The sequence below is a fragment of the Micromys minutus genome (genome assembly GCF_963924665.1).
Source record: "Micromys minutus genome assembly, chromosome: 26".
NCBI classification, from domain to species: domain Eukaryota; kingdom Metazoa; phylum Chordata; class Mammalia; order Rodentia; family Muridae; genus Micromys; species Micromys minutus.
The window spans coordinates 26,811,076-26,836,394 of NC_137961.1; the positions used below are offsets into that span (position 1 = coordinate 26,811,076).

The window sequence follows — 25,319 nt, forward strand, 5'->3', positions numbered from 1 at the left end:
GGGGGACAAGAGAAGGATACAGGAAGAATAGCTAAAACTAAGGGCCATTTGAGGGCTTGCGTGAAAATCTATTACAGTAGGAGCTTCTTAAAATAATACACATGCATAAAGACTAAATGAAATCACCAAATAATATTTGAGATGAAGCCCCAACTGGACATTTCATCACCAAATGAAGCTTCCAATACCAGGAATGGCTTACATCTACTTGAGTTCTTGACCAAAGAGAACAACCAAGGCTATTGCAATATATATATATATATATATATATATATATATATATATATATATATATATATATATAATATACACACAAGAAGACACTATTGCTGAAGACAATGCCTGAACAGTTTATTGAATATGGAGATGTCGAGCTGGTGCCTATAGAGAGCCTTTATACCTACAGACTAGTGTTGATGGTCTGGAAGGTATTCTGCATGCTACCAATGGAGAATGGCTAACACAACACAGCTGCAAACCTATCAGTGTGCAATCTGTTTTTTAAATGATAGGTATCTTGAGACCTATAAAGATCAAGATAACAAAATTTGTTTACATAACCGCTATCTAATATTGTGTATGAAATCTGAGCTGTATGTATCAAAGTATACATTAGAAAAATATTTAGCAGTAGTAGGTTTTGCAGACATTACTTACCTTCATGGTAAAGGAAAGAACCAACTCCCACAAATTGTCCTCTGTCACCACACACATACCATGGCATGTACACATACATTTGCGCACAATAAATAAACATGAATTTTAAAAATAGTATGTCCGTGAAAGTCAGTGCAACAAGAAGGTAGACTTGTTTCATTCCAATTCTAATTTGCAATGAATACGATTTGTTGTTCTTGATTGTAACTTTATTTTACATACTTTCAAATACCTAGGATTGTTGGTCACTCTGTAGCTATTAGAGACCTAAGAATAGGAAGAAGTTTCATTCATGGCAGTATCCCAGAATCCCAGGAGAAAGTGGCAGACCCCATCTACTGACAGCTACTTCCTCTCCAAGCCATTTCCTCCTCTGTCTTTCTACTGAGAGTAATAATTGTACATGCTGATAAGTAAAAAAGGCTGGGGAAACCATTAAGTAAGGCAGACAAATAGATAACTAACACATCACTGTGACTCAGTTTCCCCATCTATAAAATGAGATATAAGAGTCAACATTAATAACCTCTGAGGCACATAAAGCCTATGATTCTATACTTTCAAACACCAAAGTAATAGCATGTAAGCTCTTTCTCAGTACATCTTTTCATTAAGTCTAGACACATGCCTTCAAATGAAACACCATTTCTGTAGAGTTCCTTCTTTTAAGGCCAGGGAGATGACTCAGCAAGTAATGATGCTTACCACCAAAGCTGAACACTTAAAGTTCAATACCTGGGACCCACATAGTTGAAGGAAAAAAATGGACATGTGTGTCTATACACATACACATATATATATATACACTAAATAATTGTAATGTTTAAATGGTAAGGTCATTTCAATTCAGTGCAAAGAGAAGATAGACTTTAATTTTATTCTAATACTCAAACAAGCGATGTTTCAATAAGATGTGCAGTTTGAAATTTATGCTGTTATAAAACAAAAACAATAACAACAACAAAGGGTCCTCAAAACAAATGACTAATTACATATGACTACGTTTATATTTTACATAAATCATAAAATACTATTGATTTATCTAATAAGTAACCAGTGTATTAAAGAGATTGTACATTAAAAAATATTCAAAATGGCCAAGTATGTCTAATGAAAACTATCCCTTTTAATATTTCTAATGAAAAAGTATAAAATTTAGGCAACTAAATGTTCAACAAATAAAATTGTTGTTATAAAGTACAGATAGTTTTATATTATCCTGCTTTAAATAAGATTCAAGATTAGAAATTATTACCTGCTCAATCATCTACCAAGAATTTGAAATTACATAGAACTTAATACCTACCATTTTATCCTTACAGAGTTTTAGTTACTGAAAATTCTTTGCTCTGTTGGGCCAAAATCCAAACTAAGTTTTCATCTTAAAAAAGAAACAAAGTAACCAAATAATATAATAGCCAAGATCTAATGTCAGTCTTAATTTCATAATAGACAAACAACTTGTAACCTTAAGGCAATTAAGACAATAGTCATGTGACATAGCTATATCAAGACATCTGTCTTCTTAGCCTTTTCACCACTGTGTCCCATGAAAATCCAGTTTGCATTTGTCCTGTTTCTTACAAATTGTGAGCTATGCCAAGAAATGACATTCAGTGACCTGCCCTGCCTCAGCCAATGAGAATGAAGACTGATCAGATATCAGAGCCATGGTCCCTAAGGTTTAAAATGTGCCTTATCAGTCAAAGCCACATCTTCCATAATGCCTTTGTGTATAGGTCCTTGAATGCCACTCCACCCGATTCTAGTCTAGGTTTTTTTTTGTAATTATTTCTAGTTTATAGCAAAGTCCCATTTTGTACTATAGGCTATTTACCTGGAATCCAGTAGTTTTTCTACTTCTCGTTTGGTTTTACTACCGAGGCTAGAACTTAGATTTGTGTGTCCCCTGATACAAGCTAAAATTATGGGTCTGACTTCCCAAAACATTTTGACTCTATATCTGACTGTAATTATCTATACTATCAAGATACGTCTATAGATAGGTCCCTACTTATTGTTTTAATGCTGTTAAAGTTACTTTGCCTTACAATAGATTGTCATTCCCTAAGACAGGGGAATTGGAACTTATTGTTGCATGCTCCATGGGAATCAGCCATAATGCCAAGTAAATCTCAATATGGGAAAATAAAAAGCATTTTTGCCAATATCAGCTTTCAATGCTTACTCACTCACCCTTGCTGTTGACTTATTCCGTTTACTAAATGTTCCTGTGCTCCCCAAATTACTGATACAAGAACCATATCAACAACAAGCTCAAAAGTGAGAACACACATACAAACACACACACACACACACACACACACATAACATTAATATAACAATCATTAATGAAAAATAAAGAGAGACCATGAATCTGAGAGAAAGAGGAAGATGCGGGAAGGTTTGGAAAGAGGAAAGAGAAAAGGGAAATATTATAATTATATTGTGATCTCAGACAATAAAAGAAGTAATAAAAATTAACACAAAAAATATAAATTAGATGAATAAACAACTGACCAACTGAAAAAGAAAGAAAAGCTTTCCTTGTACAAGCAGGCTTAAATGTTTATAACCAGCAGACCACATATAAACAAATTACCAGAATTAATGACTTCAACTGAAGAGAAACATAAGCCAAGAGATTATACAAAGGAAATAATCTAGCTAAAACTACTAAAACAAAGAGCAGCAACGAGAATAATCAACAGCAACAAAAATATAGCAACAAAAATTACCACAAACAACACACACATTTTAATAATAATTAACCTTAAATAGTAATAGTTTTAATTCTCCCATCAAAGACATGAGATGAATGGATCAAGAAGAAAATTCATGTATTCCTTGTGTACAATATTTTTTCTTAGCTCTATAAATAAGTAACACTTTGGAATGAAAAGGCAGGGAAAAAATTCAAATCAATGGGACAGGAAACAAGCAGGTGTTGCTGTCCTAAGATCTGACAAAATAGACTTTAAACTAAAACTAATCAGAAGAGAGATTTTTTATGCTAATCAAAGAAAGAGTTAACCAAAGTGTTACTTTCCTAAGCATCTAAGCACCCAAGTCCTGGTGTGCTCAATTTCATTAGAGTGTACTGTTAGATTTAAAGACACATACCAACATTAACCCAGTATTCTTAGGTGACTTCAACAATTCACTTTCTCTAATGGGTCATCTGAACAAAAAATAGAAACATCAGAATTAAGTAATACTATACATGAAATGAATTTAACAGATATCTACAAAGTATTTCACCCAACCACAAAAGGATACACATGCTACTCAGGAATGCACCAAAGTGTCTCTAAAACAGACATCGGACTGAGGTGCAAAACAAATGCCTAGAAATTAAGGATGACTGAAATAACTTTATGGGTACTGACAATGTGGTAGTTTGAAAGAACATAGTTCTTCACTGGATCCTGTGTTTGAATACTTGGTCCTCAGCTGGTAAAATATTTTGGGAAGGATTAGGAGGTGTGGTCTTGTTGGAAGAAGTTTGTAAGTTGGGGTAAGCCTTGAACTTTCAAAAGACTTATATTGTGCCTAGTGTATCTTGGTTTTTCTGACTCCTATTTTCAGATCAAACTTTCTTGGCTTTCTCTGCCTTCTATTTTCAGATCAAACTGTAAGCCCCCAACTATTCCCTATGTTTTTGCTCTAACAACATGAATTTTAGCCTTCTGAAACTATAAGCCCCAAATTAAATCCTTTATTCTGTAAGTTGCCTTAATCATGATGTTTTATTATAGCAATATAAAAGTAATAAAGACAGACCATAATGCATAGAACTTAAAATTGATGGCAAACTAATCTTTAGTAAATACATAAATTCAGGAAGATTAAATAACTCACTCTTGAAAGATAAATGGGTGAAAGAAGAAATCAAGATATAAATTGTAAAATCCCCAGAGCTGGGTGAAAATTAAAACACCAAACAGCAAAACCCCTGGGACACACTGAAAACAGCCATACCATGAAAACTTATATGTTTCTAAGTACCTACATTTTAAAAATTAAAAAGAAAAACAAATTAGTGCCTTAGTGATACACTTAAAAATAATTGGAAAAACAAGAACAAACCAGTACCAAATCCAGAAACAATTAAAATTAGAGAAGCTGTTAATAAAATAGAATCAAAGAAAGCAGTAGAAAGAATCATTAAATCTAAAAGCTGATACTTTGAGATGATAAATAATGTTGACAGATCTATCATCCAACTAACTAAAAGAGAGTACCCAAACTAACCAAATCAGAAATGAACAGGGAAACATTACAACAGACACCAACAAAAGTCTGAACATTATAGCAGAACCCTTTCCTGACACGCTGCTGTCACACCCTGGACTGAGAACTAAGCCTCAGTTTATGAATTGCTTCTTTATTATCCCTGAACATCTACTCCTGAGTTTATACTCTGAAAGGAGAGTGCTCACACCCTTTCAAGGTTGTTGTGTCAGCTCCCGAGACTGACCATGACCCTAATGGGTTAAAAGCGCCCCACCTTCCACATCGGATAGTTACTTTTGATTCATTTTTGACTCTGGAGATCCTTTTCTATTTGTGTACCTGTGACCCCAACATAAGTATTGGAAAGTATTGTTAATAATGTTAGGAGTCTGCTTCTCCCATGGGAAGGGCTTCAAGTTGGGACACTCATCCCTCAGCTATTTCCTCAGTCTCTGCTTCATCTTTATCGCTGCACATCTTGAAAGCAGGACGAATATTAGGTTGAAGGTTTTGTGGATGGGTTAATGTCCCCATCCAGCCACTGAAAGTCCTGCCTGGATACAATAGTACCTTGTTGAACCTCTGTGGGAAAGGAAGTGCTTAGTCCTACTGGGACTACATATCCCAGAATGGGATAGTCTGGGGGGGGGGGCTTTTCCTTCTCTGAGGAAGGATGAGAGTAATGAGGGGATTAAGTTGTAAAGGGCTAGACTGGGAGAAGAGATGTGAACTGCAACTAGGTTGTGATGTAAATTTAAAAAGTAACATATAGGAAAAAGATAAGAAAGAAGAGTCTATTTGGCTCACAGTTCAAGACATAAGATAGTCCAACATGACAGAGAGCAAGACTTGAACTTGAAGGGAGCACAGCTACTTACATTGTGTTCCCGTACTACAAAGGAAAGAACAAGGATGATCAACTAGCTTCCCTTTCTATGCAATCCAGCACCCCAGCCCAGGGAACAATGCTGCCCTCTTTTAGGGTGTGTCTTCCTACTTCAGTCACTCACAGGTGTGACAGAGGTTACTGATCTAAATAATACCTCATGGATTTTCAGGGTGACTTTTCTCACAGATAAAAATCAACGCTAACCATCACAACTATGAAGACCTAGCCTTGAATAAAAAATATATTTCACCACAGATGTCTAAAATTTTAAGTCAAAACCTATTCCAAATTGATGAGACAGGCTGACTCCATGACAAGCTTCAAATTGGCAATCCAGGAGAAGTTCTAAAAACCCAGGCTTCAGGCAGCTAGTCAGAAACTTCCCCACCACCTGGCCCAAAGCAAGGTACAATGAGTCAGCAGTTTCCAGCCAGCTCCCACACCCCAGTAACGGAATGTCCTTAGAGATAGAGAAAAACAAAGCCCACCTACCGCTGGATTTCTCAGCAACAGTTTCCAGCCACCACACCCCGGTAATGGTTCTGGAACGCCTAGAGATAGAGAAAGACAAAACCCACCTACCCCAGATTCTGCTACAGTGCTTTAAATCAGCCTTGAAAGATCACTTTGGGGTCTCTGTATCTTGCTAATGAGAGATACCAGCTTACTGTACTTCTGCAAATAAAACACTTTTTGTGTTTACATACCATTTAAGTCTGGGGTGTCATTGTTCAGCAAATCATCAAAATGATACTTAAACGAGTTAAGGAAAATAAAAACGAGATTAATCCAGAAGTATAACTAGTATAAGCATTTCCTAATCTCAGTCTTGAGGAAAACTTTTAATCCTGCCAATTGATATAAAAAGTAGTTTATCCAACACTATTTAAATAAAATTTCAACAATCTGTCAAGTTTTTGATGGGGCTGAGAGGATGAGAACTGCATTCACTGCACAGTTGAGCATCAGACAGAACAGAACTGTTAATGACCGCCTAGGAGACAATTCCTCTGTCTTTAAGTGAAGAAATGAACAATCTGAAAGTACAAGTATGCTCACACACTACTAGAGATGTACTCAGACAACAGCCACAGTAACAATGTTATTGCTGGCAAACTGAGCAAAGCCAGATAGATAAAAAGAACTGGCTATGAAATTTCATGCCTATAATCTCAGTATTTAAGAGGCCGAGCTTGGAGAATAATTAATACAAAGACAATCTGAGCTACATAGTGAGTTCTAGGCAAGATGTGGGTTACATAGAAATAGTTTATCTCAAAAACAAAGAAGTCAGATAAAAATGTAAGTTGTATTAGTACCTTACTGCTGCTGCCTCAAGTTATAACAAAAATATTATTGCTTAAAATATTGTGTATTTATTATCTCATAGTTCTGGAGGAAAAATGTTCAAGATCACCCTAAATGGATTAAATTCAAGGTGTTGAGCAAATTATTTCCTTCTGGAAGCTATAGAACAAATTTATTTCTCTGTCTGCCTTTTATAAAGAGCTTTGTGATTACAGTGGGTCCATTCAGGTTCTTTAGGGCTGTCTCTCCTTCTCAAAAAAATTTTTTTTACTAATGAGCTGAACTTCTCTGACATGTAAGGTAACATTTACATAGGAGTTTTAAAGAGGAAATTTTTGGAGGGCTCTTGTTCAATGTACACATAAACATATGCATGTTTAGAGAAAGGGAAAATAGAGTTCAACCTAAACAAGAAAGAATTGGCCCGCATCAGAAACCAGGAGAAACTAGCAACATCTTAAAGTGAGCATTGGTGTTAATGTCCCTTTTGATAATGTTAGATAATGAGAGAGGTTACTATGTGGAGGTGAGTGAATGAAAGCTAGTGGACCAAAAAATCTCTGCTGAGTTATTGATATCTAAGGTAGAACACTCTAAAAGGAAAAAAATCTATGGGCAGAACTTAAACAAGCAAATGAATCAAAACTAATACAAAGTTTCTACATAAAGCATCTGATAAAGTAGTATGTCCAAGCTAGTCACTATGCTAAAGGAGTTGGCTGACAGGCCCTAGAACCTTAGGATGCACCTCATAGGAGAGACTGATTCTTACAAGTTGCTCTGTGATCTCCAAAAGTACCTTTACATGCATGTCCCTCATAGATATAGGTAATTATATAGATAGATAGATAGATAGATAGATAGATAGATAGATAGATAGGTAGGTAGATAGATAGAAAGAAAGATAGATAGATAGATAGATAGATAGATAGATAGATAGATAGATAGAAAAATAGATAGTGTTAACATTTTGTCTAAGCTCTGCCCCACAGTTACCTGGCAATAGTCAGGTATGCCTGACTCACTACAAAGGGGCTATTTGCCCCCTCCTCTTTCTCTTGCTCTATTGCTCCTCTCTTGCTCTTGACTTCCTGCTCCCCCTCCCCATTTCCTTCCCTCCCTCTCTCCACATGCTCATAGACAGTCTCAACTCCTCTCTCTCTCTCTCTCTCTCTCTCTCTCTCTCTCTCTCTCTCTCTCTTCCTTTCTCTGCCTCTACTACCCTATTGACTCCCTTGCCCATGCCCTGAATAAACTCTATTTTATACTATATCCTCAGAAGGAAAGGATGCTTCAGCATGGGCCTGCTTCCCCATATGGCCCTTCCCCCCTACCTGACTACATCTCCATAGAACATATGCTCCCTCCCTTTATTTTATTATAAACACATCAAATAGATAGATAGATAGATAGATAGATAGATATGTAGATAGATAGATGATAGATAGATAGATAAATATGTAGATAGATAGATAATAGATAGATAGGTAGGTAGATAGGCAGACAAAAAAACAAATAATAGATAACTCAAGATGCTTTGAAGCACTGGGTCCTTTTCCAGTTTGGCTATTCTCCTGCTCAGGAAGCAGCCATGGAGTCCAGCAAGAATGGCATTATCATGAAGTTCCATTTTCACAAGGACCAGAGCAGAAAGTGAATATTTGGTTTAACCAACTAGCATGCAATGTCCACAGACTCAAGGCCTAGCAAGCAAAAGTGTGTAGCATTGTGCCTGACCACATATTCCATCAGCCTTATATTGTAGGTGTCCTACTGTGAGATACCATACCCAATGTCCAAGCAAGCATGATTTTCAGTCTGGAAGAACGCAGGCTAGCCAGCATCCATTAAAAAGTGGCACAAACCATTAACATCACTATGGTACCCTAGAACAGGAAAAGAAATTCACTGAATCACTATGGGCCAACTTGTTCTTCCCACAACCATCATACAAAGGGGAGTCTCTGCTTGGAGAAGAGTTTTGAGAAAGAGGTCTCTGGGAACAACCCCAAGACAAATTGTGGATGGAAGCTGCTGGGTATACTCAGCTCGAGACAGCCTTCTAGTTTTCTTGCTCTCTATACTGATTTCTTTCTCTCTGATCTGATCTTTCTGAAGAACTTTAGAAAGCTCCCTCTAGTTCTGCAAGCAGTTTTCTCTTGCTATTCTAAAACAAAAAAAAAAAAAAAAAAAAACAAAAAAAAAAAAAAAACTATGGATAGCTCTTCTCCTGCAGATCATAAGCCTAGTCTTTTATTTTACATATCAATCCACTCATTTACTTCAGGTTTCTTCTGACTAGCCTGTGAATCTGCATTCTGAAACCCCAGCCCCTCAATTCTTAAGAGACAGCAGACACACTTTTCAAACTGCAAAAGAATTCAGAGTTATGCCTGTCTCTGTTAAGCACAGACAATAAGCTAGCTGGGTCAAACCCATCCTGCTATTACCATTTCTACCAACCTGGGACTAACTTTGCTCTGTCCCAGGCAAACCCTGATAATCTCTGAATAAATTTGTCTACATTTGTAAACATAAAGAGAAAAACTTAGCTGGGTAGGATTAGCTTCAATCACCATTCCCTAATCTGTTCCCTTCACAATAGTCACAAACAATATGAAAATCCTTGGTGGAACTCTAACCAAGCAAGTGAAAGATCTATATAACAAGAACTTCAAGTCTCTAAAGAAAAAAAATTGAAGATCTCATAAGATGGAAAAACCTCCCATGCTCATGGATTAGCAGGATTAATATAGTAAAAATGGCCATCGTGCCAAAAGCAATCTACAGATTCAGTGCAATGAACCCACACACCTATGGTCACTTGATCTTTGACAAAGGAGCTAAAACCATCCAACGGAATAAAGATAGCATTTCAGCAAATGATGCTGGTCCAATTGTCATTCAGCATGCAGAAGAATGCAAATCAATCCATTCTTATCACCCTGTACAAAGCTCAAGTCTAAGTGGATTAAGAACCTCCACATAAAACCAAATACACTGAAGCTTATAGAAGAGAAAGTGGGGAAGAGCTTTGAACACATAGACACAAGAAAAAATTTTTCTCAACAGAACACCAATGGCTTATGCTCTCAGATCAATATCAAAAAGTAGACTTGCATAAAATTGCAAAGCTTCTGTCAAGCAAAGGACACTGTCATTGGGACAAAACAGCAACCAACAGACTGGGAAAAGATCCTTGCCAATCCGACATATGATAGAGGTCTAATATGCAATATATGCAAAGAACACAAGAAGTTAGATTCCAGAGAATCAAATAATCCTATTTAAATGAGGTACAGGGTTAAACAAGGAATTCTCAACTAAGGACTTGGCTGAGAGTACCTAAAGAAATGCTCAACAATCCTTAGTCATCAGAGAAATGCAAATCAAAACAAGCCTGAGATTCCACCTCACATTTAGTCAGAATGGCTAAAATCAAAAACTCAGGTGACAGCAAATGCTACTGAGGATGTAGAGAAAGAGAAATGCTGCTCCGTTGTTAGTGGAGTTGTAAACTGGTACAAACATTCTGGAAATCAGTCTGGTGGTTCCTCAGAAAATTGGACATAGTACTACTTGAGGACTCAGCTATACTACTCCTGAGCATTGACCCAAAAGATGCTCCAACATCTAACAAGAACACATGCTCTGCCATGTTTATAGCAGCCTTATTGATAATAGCCAGAAGCTGGAAAGAACCCAGATGTCCTACAACAGAGGAATGGATACAGAAATTGTGGTACATTTACACAATGAAGTGCTACTCAGCTATTATAAACAATGAGTTCATGAAATTCTTAGGCAAATCGATGGATCTAGAGAATATCATCCTGAGTGAGGTGACCCAGTCACAAAGGAACAGACATGGCATGTATGCACTCACTGATAATCGAATACTAGCCCAAAAAGTTCAGAATACCCAAGAAACAATTCATAGACCTTATAAAGCTCAAAAAGAAGGAAGGCCAGAATGTGGATGTCTCAGTCCTTCTTAGAAGGGAGAACAATGCATTCACAAGAGGAAATACAGGGACAAATACTAGAGCAGGGATTGAAGAAAAGATCACTTTTCAAAAGACTGCCTCACCTGGGGATTCACCCCATCTGCAGCCACCAAGCTCAAGCACTATTGCTGATGCCAAGAATGCTTACTGGCAGGAGTCAAATATGGATGCCCCCACAGAGGTTCTGCCAGAGTCATACAGTTGAGGATGCTTGCAGCTAACCATCATACTGAACATGAGGACCCCAATGAAGGAGCTAGAGCAAGGAATGAAGGAGCTGAAGGGGTTTGCAATTCCATGGGAAGAACTTTATCCACCAACCAACCCTCCAGAGTTCCCAGGAACTAAAACACCAACAATGAGCACACATAGAGAGACCCATGGCTCCATTTTCATATGTAGCAGAGAACAGCATTGTCTGGCATCAATGGGAGGAGAGGCCTTTGATCCAGTGAAGGCATGTTTTTCCAGTGTAGGGGAATGCCAAGGTGCTGAGGTGGAGAGGGTGTTTGGGAGAGGGAGCACCTTCATGGAAGCAAGGAGAGGGGAAGGGAAATAGAACGGGGAAAGGCTATAACATTTGAAATTTAAATACAGAGAATACCCAATTTTTTAAAAAATAGACTGGAGTCATTAGGGTTATAATACGCTATGCTACACAGGGTTAATGGAACTGTGGGACAGACCCATAAGTGAAACTCTAAGCCAGAACTCAGGCATCCAGGGCCATCAATATACAGGTTGGGACACAGAGCAGCAAAGATCTGAAGCTGGCAATCCAAATGCCTCTTTACCTCCACTAGAACATATCAGATCTGGAGCGAGAGTAGGGCTCACTGAGGAATCAAATGGACTTGGCCTGCCTCCCAGACATATTGGAAATAAGATGCTGTTGAGAGCCTATCAAATGATGGTTTCTACATTCAGCCACACACTGCATCATGAGGAAGTTGCGCTATGCATCATCTCAGATCTACTGAGTCAGGATCAGTATTTTAACCAGATCTCAAAATAACCAAAAGTCCACTGTGAAATCTGCGGTGGACCAAAGCCTGCTTTCCCGATTTTTAGGGCTAGATGAAGGAAATCAATCACCAAAACTGTGAGCAGTCTGAGGGCCAGATCCTAATTGAATTTACCTGATTTCCTTCCTCACAGGGCCTTGGGAACTGACACTGTAGTTTATGGGTTAAGGTTTGACTAATCTAAAGCTGGGCCAATTTCAACTGAGCATCTCATTAGATCTGTGGTATAATCACACTGCTCGAGAACACTTTTATTTGGAGTACAGTGACACTGAATCAAAATAATGAGAATAAAATATGTTTGTCTACTAGCTTTGTGAGTATTTCAATAATACAGTAATTAATAGATAGCCAAAGAATGATTATTAATGAGTCCAGGTTAAGTCCTAGGTTAAGGTGCAATTGGGTGGGGGTTGGGGGTGGGGTAAAGTCTCCAAAGTACTAGTTCCATGATTTCAATCTAAATCATCTATTCTACGATACAACTGGGAAAGTGGCTTAAATCTTTGTAATCAATAAGCGTTCTGTCACAAGAATTCTTGGAGTATTAACCCGGAGATATGATGGATGAAAGTCGATCAAAGCACATGGATTGCTAGTTTCTTCAGTGTGGTTACATCAATCGCGTGACCTCAAAACTTTCATATTCTTCCCCAAATTCCTAAAAGAACACTTTTTGGGGCAGATTTTCATTTAATAGAAGTGAAGTTAATTTACATATTTTGATAGTTTCGTTTTATAGACTTGAAAACCTAGGCTATTATGAACAATACAGCTTCAGTGAAATGTATTTAGTTTTCTGATAACCCTAAAGCCTTGCTTTATCTATTCTTAAATTAAAAGAAAAGAGAAGAAACTTATTCCTTTTTTATTCATGCACGTAGTAACTGTATGGATGTTTTCTGGCAGAGATGAGCCTAGCATCTAACACTTGAACGTCCTGTCTACCTCTTCATTTGGTTGTTGTTTGTTTGTTTGTTTGCTACAGTGGAGATTGAATGTAGATTATCAAACACACTTTACCACTGCACTATAGCCCCCTAACCAATTTTAAAAATTAATTACTTAAACCTAAGTATGATGGGGGTTGGTCTGTTACTGCTATGGTTATTAGTACCCTCCCCTAGTAAAATACAGTATCTGTGCATGGATTCAAACCCAAACCCAAGTCAGGATTCAAGCCCAACGTACCAGTTCTGACCCTGATTAAGTGCTTCCCCCAAGAAAAATGTTGGAAGTACTACAAAGAAGTAAAACATACCACACACACAAAGGAAGAAACTTCTTTTATGCTGTTGAAATCACTTTCAGAAGTTGTAAAAGATGACAAGGTAGAAGACATTTTTGGAGGTATGGCTTTTACAAACAAGTTTTCCCATGTTGCTCATTCCAGCTGGGCGGAAAACTTCTAGGATCAAGTAATTTGCAAGCCTTAACATCTCATCAAATCCACCCCCAGCAGCTGGGATCACAGGAATGAGTCACTGTATCGCCTACTTTTGATTTAAGTAATATTCAGTAGTAGAGGAGATCACAATATTTTCATTTTACCCATTATTCTTTTAAACCCTATGCTTGCTTATAGTGTTTTTAAATCCAATTCTCTTTTTGAAATATCTTCTAAGCTATAAAATGTACTTTTAAAAAAGTCTGATGTATGCATTTCAATTTCCAGATGCCGATTTTTACTAAGGATTTTAATATTTGGGATTCAGAAATGAGTGCAAATTATTACACAGATAAAGAATAAAGCAATGATTTGGTATTAATAAAGATTTAACATGCCTTCGCAATACACTAGTTTAACTTAAGACATGGGGTTTTAAAACATCTGCATTTACCAAAATGCCTAATTTGTTGCTAAATTTCTAAAATGACACTGTGAAATGTTTTCCTAAAGTTTGTGTACATTTTGAAAGTATCGCTAATGTTTCTGAATAGTCCATTAAACGACATAATTTATGACAGAACATTCACAACATGAACTCCAACTGACAAGTCTGAGAAATTTCAAAGTCGCACTGACAATTCCAATCTACCTCCTTTCATGCCCAGAACCACTTACTATCTCCTTTGAGTCTCAAGCCTGCCCTCAGAAGCAACTGGAACAAAACCATCAGCAAGCTCCATCTCTATTTGGGCATGTAACCCTTTTACAAACACAATCACAGCCAAACACCATTGTAACCTGATTTGCATTTGCACTAACTAAATTACAAAGCACCCTGAGAATGCCTGCCATGCATACCACAGACTTGTTAGGAGGATATACTGCGGGGCTTCTGTGAACACTAATTAAAAAGGTTTTATCTTTCCCCTCTGGTTCACTGAAATTGTGCAAATGTCTCGCCTGCTACAACTTTGTTCGGAAACAGTTTTCAAACATGTGATCAGAGCCAAGCAACTATTTAAGGTAACGTGACTCTGTCTCCCTGGTGGACGAGCTCTCCAGATGAAGTTTTCACCTAAACTTTGAGCTTCCTTCCCTTTGTTATTTTGTGTTGTGCAACCTTGGCATTATCCAACGGTGGACTTTTATCTGTGAATATCTAAATCCTGTCTTGTGGAAAACTAATTACTGAACCACTGAGAGCTTCATAATGTCCTGCATTTAAGTCCTGAGCATCATACATAATGCATAGGCAGCAGTCCCTGCACTCTGATTACAGAGCACTGTCTTTAAGTGAGCAAATTAAAGACGTGAATAATTCACTGGCTGAGCCTATTGTCAGCACTGCATTGTGAAATTAGAATTTCTAATAAGTACTGCAATTTTTTTAACCCAATTAACACAGAGAACATCTTGAGACTGATTAGTACAATAAAAATTATTACCTTATTCTTTTGCTTCACAACAGCCAAATTAAATACTGTACTTAATTATGCAGCATTCATTCCTTCTCTGTTTAAAAAAAAATCCTATCGTTTTAATACGAGTTATAATATTTGTATGTGTGCCAAAAATATAACGCATGCATCTGTAGCTCACTGTCTTTTGCAAAGTTTTTTTAAGAGTCTGAACAACACCATTGTTGCCACTGGTGGGTGATGATGGCATTAGTGTGTTCTTAAACCAAACATTTTCCCTAAAAACAAACAGCATATACATCACTGACAAAGTAATCAAGCTCTAGGAATTGAGTTGAACCCATTAAACCTCTGCTTTCCTTTAACTCTTTAGTTACAGATTAACACCGATTTGCCCCCACCACGCTAATTAGGACTGAAGATGAAATACATATTTAAGAAATTTAATTGATTAGGAAAACAACCAAGTAACTGAAGCAGTGCCTCTTACCTTGGATGCTCATTTAGCAAACAGGGATCTGACTGGCTCCTGCCAGGCAAGTAGGAAAGTCCAGTTTGTGCTCGGCACAATGATCCTACGCAGAGTGTGTCTGCTGCCATATTAAATAAAGAAAATGATCATTTAAACCGAGGCTTTTGTCTCTCAATATTTCCTCCTGCTGTCCCTTTCGAATCAAAGCCTAGGAAAGCAGGCACATCTGGTGGCAGTCCCTTCCCCTGACCGCAGCAGCCTCTGGAGAACCCCCTTCCTTTTCAGCTCCTCTGCATCCCTTTCTGGGTAACTTCACCCCCCTAAAATGGGGGAGAGAACGATGACATTGCAGGCAGAATGTGAGATTGTTTGTTCAGCCTCTGCAGCCTCCTCCTTCCTGTCTAGATATTTCACAGAGAGAATGAGAGAGAGAGAAACAGCGAAGGTGCTCTGAAAATCAGTCAGACACAATGCAATAGGAGATGGAGAGGAGGGATAGAGAGAGAGAGAGAGAGAGAGAGAGAGAGAGAGAGAGAGAGAGAGAGAGAGAGAGAGAGAGAAGGGGGTGGCTGTCAGTGCAGATAAATCTGCATATGGAAATTAGGGTTATCCTGGGTACAGTTTTATTTAACTATGATCTACTGTTTTTTAAAATAGACCAGAATTTCAGCAAAGGGAAGAAAGTAAGTCTTGCAAACAGCCTAACTTCTAATAGACGTAAATGTTCATTCCACCTGCAAATAGCTGATCTGGAAGTTGTAGGAAATATAAAAAGAAACAAAATACAGACTGTTTCCCCTGTTGTCATGCTTAACAAATGAAAGAGAATGTACTCCTTAAAATAATACAGGAGTGGAAAGGAGAAAAAGTTGTCCAGAGTAACTGACAGGGTACGTGGAAACAGACAGGAGCACATTCCCATACTTTACTATCAGATATGACACAATTTTTCCTTCTCAAAGAAGTTTCTTTTTGCAGCTCTGACCCTAGGCACAAGGCATCAGCCAATAATCTGTTTGAAAATGTCCTGGTTCTTCCCAGCTACACATCTGGGGCTCTGAGAAGACATCTGTGGACGGACAGGGAACAGAATGACAATGGGAAGCTGACTAGTGAGCTCAGACCTGGGTATGCTACGAGAAACAGAACTCTACCCAGAAAGTAGAATGAGTGGTCAGCCACACTGTGGCGAACTTTTAGTCAGTGTAGCTACCTTTGAGTTACTTGTGCCTCTGTAAGTAACCCCAGTGAGCTCGGGTTCATTAAGTTAGAGTGGCTAGAATCATTTCTCTGCTCTATTGGTGATGCTTTATCCAGGGTAAACAGATATTGTTCATGTCTCCCTACAAATGAAAGGATAAAAAATAGAGCATAACCTCTCCAAAAACCCCCAGCTACCTCACTCTAAAGGAGCCTTAACCCCCACGCCTAAGAACCCCTAAATACCTCAAATTACCAACCCTGCTCTCTGCCAATAAGTAGATATAAGGCCACACTCCTCGCTGTTCTGGAACTTGCTTTCTGTATAAAACTGGGTGAAGGGGCATAGGACAGGCCCTTGGATATTCAAGACGGGCCTAGTAAGTTAACAGGAGATAAGCTGACTTAACCCTTATCTGGCTTCTGCAAACTGCTTGCACCATAGAAACCCCCTCCCCTAGTGACATCTGACTGCCATTGTCACCCCTACCCAGGAGACGGTGCAAATACAGACCTCTGAGACTACAGGGAACATGATTGGTCCATAGAGCGTGGGCTTAGCTAGTTTGACGTAATTGGTCCCCGGAGTGCAGGCTTAGATAGTTTAACATGTTTGGTACCCAGAGAGCAGGCTTAGATGGTTTACAATGATTGGCCTAGAAAGAGCAGGTTTAGATAATTTAAAATGATTGGTTTGGGATTTTCAGGCTTTGCCATGATTGGTTTGGGATTCTCAGGCCTTGTGAACCCTATAAAAGCTCTCCCAATCCTTCACTTGAGGTCCACAGTCCTCTACCCTTGCATGGCATATGACTGTGGGCCCCAGCATGCTTGGAATAAAAATCCTCTTGCAGTTTGCATCAAGATCACTTCTCATGAGTGATTTGGGGTGTCGCCTCTCCCGGGACGGAGTGTGGGGGGTCCTCGCTTTGAGGATCTAACAGGAACACTCACACAATGTGGTGTAAACTTGGAAGTAAGATGACTAAGATAACCTCGACTGTTGGTGCTTCTAAGACTAGTTCTCCAATTATTTGTCTGATCGGATCCTTCAAGCCCAGATTGCACATCATTAACAAGTTCCTTTGTGCCTAAAAGCCTTCATTTCTTCAGCTGTAAAAATTGCAATAATTCCTGCTATTAAAATATTAAACTGGGGCTGAGGAATGGCTTAATGGGTAAAAAGCTTGCTGCAAAAAATTGAAAATCTATAAAAGCAAGATAGAGCAGGGGTGGAGACAGGTGGGTGCCAAGGGCTGTCTAGCCACCATTTCATCTAAAACAGAGAGCTCCAGGTTCAACGAGAGACATTTTCTCAAAAAGGGAAGGGAAGAGTGATAGAGGAAGACACCTGAGGCAAAATGCTAGTGCCCATGCATGCTCACACAAGCAAGCGCAGCTGCATGAACATATTTGACACTTGTATACACACTACATTGAATGAATGAATGAATAAAGGAATAAATAAATAAATAAATAAATAAATAAATAAATAAATAAATAAATAATGGTAAGCCTCTATCTGGATCGTTATAATTGATCAATAAAACTGAGAATCACAAATGAGTTCTCAGTTCAAGTGGCATCTCTTCTAGCAATGTTCCATGAATCTGTCCCTAGTGTCTGTACTCATGTTCAGAGGCTTCTGCTGCAATTCCATTTTTGCTTGACCCAATACTCTCTGCGACTGTCATGCTATAGAAATGGGAAGATGAGAGGCAGCCAAAGCCAAATCCCAGTGGTATTGGGAACACTTAACCAGAATAAAGATCATCATTTCTGGCTTCCCTAACTTGTAACATGTATGATGTGGAGTCCAGGCCATGCATAAAATTGATCCTGATGTGAAACACCATCAAATGTAGATTAAATACAAGACTTGTGAGAGAAACACCTTTTACTTGTTACGTATCTGTAATATGAGAGTTTTATGCAACTTGCAGCTTTGTTCAACTTGAAAGTTATGTTAAAATGCAGAGTGCACAAAGTCTGGCGACAAGTTTAGCCAAGAGTTCAAAAATGAAAGGTAGCCAGGACTTGAAAATCCAAAGCAAAGTAGTTTGTGCAAGGACTTGAAAGAAAGAAAGAAAGAAAGAAAGAAAGAAAGAAAGAAAGAAGGAAAGAAAGAAAGAAAAAAGAAAGAAAGAAAGAAATGAAGGAAGGAAGGAAGGAAGGAAGGAAGGAAGGAAGGAAGGAAGGAAGAAAGAAAGAAAGAAAGACAGGCAGAAAGAAAGAAATAAAGAAAATTGATTTTATGTCATGAACAAGTTATATCATAAACATGAACATGCTTGGATCTTTCCACAATGTTGAGACTCACGGAATAGCAATAAATTCATAAGTCAAATCATTTTTATTGGCTTTAATTTAGCAAAGACTCCTTATTTTAACTTGATATCTTAGACCAAGGTCTTTTTTCTCAATCTTAAATACTAATACTAAATCTCAGATCAACATTACTCTTCACAAGAAGATGTGAAGCTTACCAAAGCTAAGAAAATCTATAGAGTTTTAAAAAGCCTTACCCAAGACAAGAGCAGAAAGCTACTTCAAATGCAGAGAAGTACTTTTGGAGAGTTAACTAAGATATTAACATAACAAACCAGCCCCCCCTCCCCCCAGGTAGGTTCTAGTTGCAAGGTTAGGTCCAAAGGCTTGGCAAAGCAAATGGGTCTCAGCAACTGGAATAGTCAGATTCTGGTGGATCCAATTGCTTGTTGACAGGTTAAGGAATACTGTACTGCTATGGCATTAGGTGTTTTTCCTTTTATATTATCTAGACACAAGATTATTTTATCATTTGGACTAGTACATTCAATAAATTTATAGATCTGCTTTATCATCAATATAGTTTTGATAAATCTATGTATCCACATTGTTGATGGTTTACTATAATAAATAGGAACACTATACTATAGTAACTAATATGTGTGGTAATACTATATACTACACTATACCAAATAATAAAATATAAGTGGTAATAATTTATTTGCGCAAGTAATTTATCACTCCTCATTTCATGGCTCAGGCATACTGTGTTTGTTTATTTGCCTAAAGAATATGCACCTTTTTTTCCCAATAGACTCAAAATGAACCCAACTCCTATTTTATAAAGTTGAGTCACTAGGCAAAAAAACCCGATGGCTGATGTAGTACATAACAGAAGAACTAAGCTAGTTTGTTTCTCGACTTCCTGTAGTGGTTTGAAAGAGAATGGCCCCCATAGCCTCATATATTTGAAAGTTTGGTTCCCAATTAATGGAACTGTTTGGGAAAGATTAGGAGACATAGCCTTCGTGGAGGAGGTTTGGCCTTGTTGGAGAACGTGTGTAACTGGGGGTGGACTCTGAGGTTTCAATAGCCCATCACAGTCTCGGTCTTTTTCTCCATCAGCTCACAAATCAGGATGTAGAGCTCTCAGCACCATTGCCTCTCTGCTTAAGCAACTCCCCTCCATTGAATGCTTTTGTTTGTAAGAGTTGGCTTGGTCATAGTGTTAGGAAAAAGATGAAGAGAGTTGGGAGGGGGGATATGATCTCTAGAGGTGCAGCAAGGCATGGGGGAAAGGGGGATGCCCCTGGGCGACCCATATTGGGAATCCTTTCACCCTGAGGGGTCAGTCAGAATAGAGTTTATTCAGGGCATGGGGAGGGGAGTTAAGAGAGTATTAGGGGCAGAGAAAGAGAGGGGGAAGGGCAAGAAGCCCCCTTTATAGGGTCAGGTAACCATGGGGCTCTTACCAAGTCTGTTAGATGCCAAGTCTGGCTGTTGCTAGGTAACTGTGGGGTGAGGTCTACAGAATCCCAACACATAGTTTCTCATTATAGCAATAGAACAGTGACTAATACATTTCCCCACAATGATAGCCTAAAATTGTAAACCCATTTACTCCAATATTGCTAATTGTGAAAATAATTTATCACAGCAACATAAATTTGAATGGAATGCATGCTATGTCAAAAACAGAGAAACATATTTTGGCCTGTCCACACTGTCAGAATGTATTAAATACCAAAAATATTTGCCAGCTCTATCAATTGCATATGCTGCAAATTAATAGGCAGTCATGATTTCTCATTATAGCTGATCATTGACAAAAGCAGATTCTTTTATTCAAATGTTAATTGCTAATATTAGCATTAGATGATGATAATTTATACTTCACACCTTTGTGATTTTTTTTGGAAAAGTATTAAAAGGTGGGGAGTATAAAAAAACTAGATACAAAAAAAAATCTCAGTCAAATAATGGCCATGGTGATCATTACTTCAGGATCAGCCATAAGCAGCATTATATATATATATATATATATATATATAGATAGATAGATAGATAGATAGATAGATATAGATAGATAGATAGATAGATAGATAACTGTAGTTTTGACTCATTGGGATATGATATTAACTCAAACAAATCAGTAGCCTTCCTCTACTCGAAGGATAAACAGGCTGAGAAAGAAATTAGGGAACCAACTCCCTTCACAATAGTCACAAGTAATATAAAATACCTTGGTGTGACTCTAATCAAGCAAGTGAAAGATCTGTATGTCAAGAACTTCAAGTCTCTAAAGAAAGAAATTGAAGAAGATCTAAGAAGATGAAAAGATCACCCATGCTCATAGATTAGCAGATTGATATAATAAAAATGGCCATCTTGCTTAAGGCAATCTACCGATTCAATTCAATCCCCATCAAGTTTCCAACTCAAAACTTCATAGAGTTAGAAAGAGCAATTTGCAAATTCTTTTTGAATAACAAAAAACTCAAGATAGTGAAAACTAACCTCAACAATAAAAGAACTTCTGGGGACATCACATTCCCTGACCTGAAGCTGCTTTACAATAAAAAAAAAAAAAAAAAAACCAGCACTAAAAACTGTATGGTAGTGGTACAGAGACAAGAAGGTAGATCAATGGAACAGAACTGAAGACCCAGAAATGAACCCACATACCTATGGTCACTTGATCTTTGACAAAGGAGCTAAAAACATCCAATGGAATAAAGATAGCATTTCAACAAATGATGCTGGTCCAACTGTCAGTCAGCATGCAGAAGAATGCAAACCTATCTGTTCTTATCACCCTGTACAAAGCTCAAGTCCAAGTGGATTAAGAACCTCCACATAAAACCAGATACACTGAAGCTTATAGAAGAGAAAGTGGGGAAGAGCCTTGAACACATAGACACAGGAATTTTTTTCTGAACAGAACACCAGTGGCTTATGCTCTCAGATCAAGAATCAAAAAATGGACTTGCATAAAATTGCAAAGCTTTTGTCAAGCAAAGGACACTGTCATTGGGACAAAACAGCAACCAACAGAATGGGAAAAGATCCTTGCCTATCCTACATTTGATAGGGTCTAATATGAAATATATACAAAGTACTCAAGAAGTTAGATTCCAGAGAATCAAACAATCCTATTAAAAAATGGGTTACAGAGCTAAACAAAGAATTCTCAACTGAGGACTATCAAATGGCTGAGAAGCACTTAAAGAAATGCTCAATATCCTTAGTCATCAGGGAAATGCAAATCAAAACAAGCCTGAGATTCCCCCTCACACCAGTCAGAATGGCTAAGATTAAAAACTCAGGGGACAGGAGATGGTAGTGAGGATGTGGAGAAAGAGGAACACTCCTCCATTGTTGGTGGAATTGTAAGCTGGTACAACCACTCTGGAAATCTGTCTGGCAGTCCCTCAGAAAATTAGACAGAGTGCTACCTGAATACCCAGATATACTACTCATGAGCATATACGAAAAGATGCCCCAACATCGGGAACTTTCCAGAACTCTCGGTGGATGGTGGGGGAGCATCGTCTGGAGGAGCTGCACTGTGCTACGCTCCTCTTTCTGCTCTCCGGCGCCAGCCCACTCACAGGCTGTAAAATGTGATGAAAGAAACCACTTACTATAATGTTCTGGTGGTCAAACCCAATGCCACCCAGGAAGAATTGAAAAAGGCATATAGAAAATTGGCCTTGAAGTACCACCCTGATAAGAATCCAAATGAAGGAGAAAAGTTTAAACAGATTTCTCAAGCTTATGAAGTTCCTGCTGATTCCAAAAAAAAAAAAAAAAAAAAAAAAGAAGGGAATTATACGATAAAGGAGGCGAGCAGGCCATTAAAGAGGACAGAGAAGGTGGTGGTTTTGGCTCACCCATGGATATCTTTGACATGTTCTTTGGAGGAGGAGGAAGAATGCAAAGAGAAAGGAGACGTAAATATGTTGTGCACCAGCTCTCACTGACCTTAGAAGACTTATATAATGGTGCAACAAGAAAACTGGCTCTGCAAAAGAATGTAATTTGTGACAAATGTGAAGGCCGAGGTGGTAAGAAAGGAGCGGTAGAGTGCTGTCCCAACTGCCGGGGGACAGGCATGCAGATAAGGATTCATCAGATTGGACCAGGAATAGTTCAGCAAATTCAGTCAGTGTGCATGGAGTGCCAGGGTCATGGTGAACGCATCAGTCCTAAAGACAGATGTAAAAGCTGCAATGGAAGAAAGATAGTTTGAGAGAAAAAAATTTTAGAAGTTCATATTGATAAAGGCATGAAAGATGATCAGAAGATAACATTCCCTGGTAAAGGAGACCAAGAACCAGGACTGGAGCCAGGAATATTATCATTGTGTTAGAACAGAAGGACCATGCTGTTCTTACAAGGTGAGAAGACCTTTTCATGTGTATGGACGTAGAGCTGGTGGAAGCATTGTGTGGCTTCCAGAAACCAATATCTATTCTTGACCACCGAACCATAGTCATCACCTCTCATCCAGGTCAGATTGTCAAGCATGGGGATATAAAATGTGTGCTAAATGAAGGTATGCCAGTATATCGTTGACCATACGAAAAGGGACATCTGATCACTGAGTTTAAGGGAAACTTTCCTGAAAATAGCTTTTTCTCTCCTGATAAACTCTCTTTGCTGGAAAAGTTCCTTCCTGAAAAGAAGGAAGTGGAAGAAACTGATGAAATGGATCAGGTAGAACTGGTAGACTTTGATCCAAATCAGAAAAGACGGCGTCACTATAATGGAGAAGCGTATGAGGATGACGAACATCACCCCAGAGGTGGCGTTCAGTGTCAGACCTCTTAATAGGCCAGTCACTTTGACATTCTGTGTGCAGTAGTGAATGTACTGTAATGATAATATGCTCACTACTTGGCTATTGTTTTTGTTTCAATATTCAACTATAGTAGTGTTTTAAATGTTAAATGAAGAATAAACACAAATATAAAAGCTCAAAAAAAAAAAAAGATGCTCCAACATCTAACAAGAACACATGCTCCACTATGTTCATAGCAGCCTTATTTATAATAGCCAAAAGCTGGAAAGAATCCAAATGTCCTTCAACAGAGGAATGGATACAGAAAATGTGGTACATTTGTACAATAGAGTACTACTCAGCTATTAAAAATAATGACTTCATAAAATTCTTAGGCAAACATATCATCCTGAATGAGGTAGACCGGTCACATAAAAACTACCCATGGTATGCACTCACTGATAAGTGGATATTAGCCCAAAAGCTTGGAATACCCAAGATACAATTCACAGACCACATGAAGCCCCAGAGGAAAGAATACCAAAGTTTGGATGTTTCAGTCCTTCTTAAAAGAGGGAACAAAATACTCAAGGGAAGAATATGGAGACAAAGTATAGAGCAGAGTCTATAGGAAAGGCTATCCAAAGACTGCCCTACCTGTGGATCCATATCCTACACAGACACCAAACCCAGACACTATGGCGGATGCTATGGAGTGCATGCTGACAGGAACCTGATGATACAGCTGTCTCCTGAGAAGCTGTACCAGAGCATGACAAATACAGAGGAGGATGCTCGCAGCCAGTAACTGAACGGGGCACGGTGTCCTTAATGGAGGAGTTAGAGAAATGACTGAAGGAACTGAAGGGGTTTGCAACCCATAAGAAGAACAACAATGTCAACCAAACAGAGCCCCTAGAGCTCCCAGGGACTAAACCACCAACCAAAGAGTACACATGGACCAACCCATGGCTCCAGTGGCATATGTAGCAGAGGATGGCCTTATCTGGCATCAGCGGTAGTAAAGGCTCTTGTTCCTGTAAATCCTCGATGTCTCAGTGTAGAGAAAAGCCAGGGCTTGAAGGTAGGTGTGGGCAGGTGGGTGGGGGAGCACCCTCATAGAAGTAGGGGGAGGGGGGATGGACTAGGTTGTTTCCGGAGGGGAAACTGGGATAAGAGGTTAACATTTGAAATATAAATAAGTAAAATATGCAAAAAAAATAACCAAGAAAGAAAATAATTTAGTTACAGATTGGGTAAATTATTCCTAGAACCCAAGATAAGAATATCTCAGAGAAAAAGTTAAATTAGAAGGTAAAGGTGTGTGATGACTTTTCTTGGTTGCCAACTTGACTACCTTTAGAAGTAACTTAAAACTCAAGGGGCTAGGTGTTAGAGGAAGGATGAAGAGAGTGGGGGGCATATGGCCCATGGAGGTGTGGAGAGGCCTGAGGACAAGGGAGATGCCTCTTGGGGGCCCATGTTGGGAATCCCTTCCCTGAGGGACCAGCCACACAACAGTATAGTACGGGAATAGAATTTATTCAGGTCATGGGAGAGTTAAGAGGGTGGTAGAGGCAGAGAGAGAGCACGTGCGCGAGAGAGAAGTAGAGGAGTAGAGGCCGGCCATGAGCACGTGGGAGAGAGGGGGGAAGGGAAAGGGGAG

At 38.6% G+C, this 25,319-nt stretch overlaps 1 pseudogene across 1 annotated transcript; it reads left to right on the forward strand.

Annotated features, from left to right (window-relative positions):
• The first annotated feature begins 22,984 nt into the window (after positions 1-22,984).
• LOC308437698 (dnaJ homolog subfamily A member 1-like) lies at positions 22,985-23,703 on the forward strand (annotated as a pseudogene). Its single transcript has one exon. The product of its transcript is annotated as a dnaJ homolog subfamily A member 1-like (transcript).
• Positions 23,704-25,319: the final 1,616 nt, after the last annotated feature.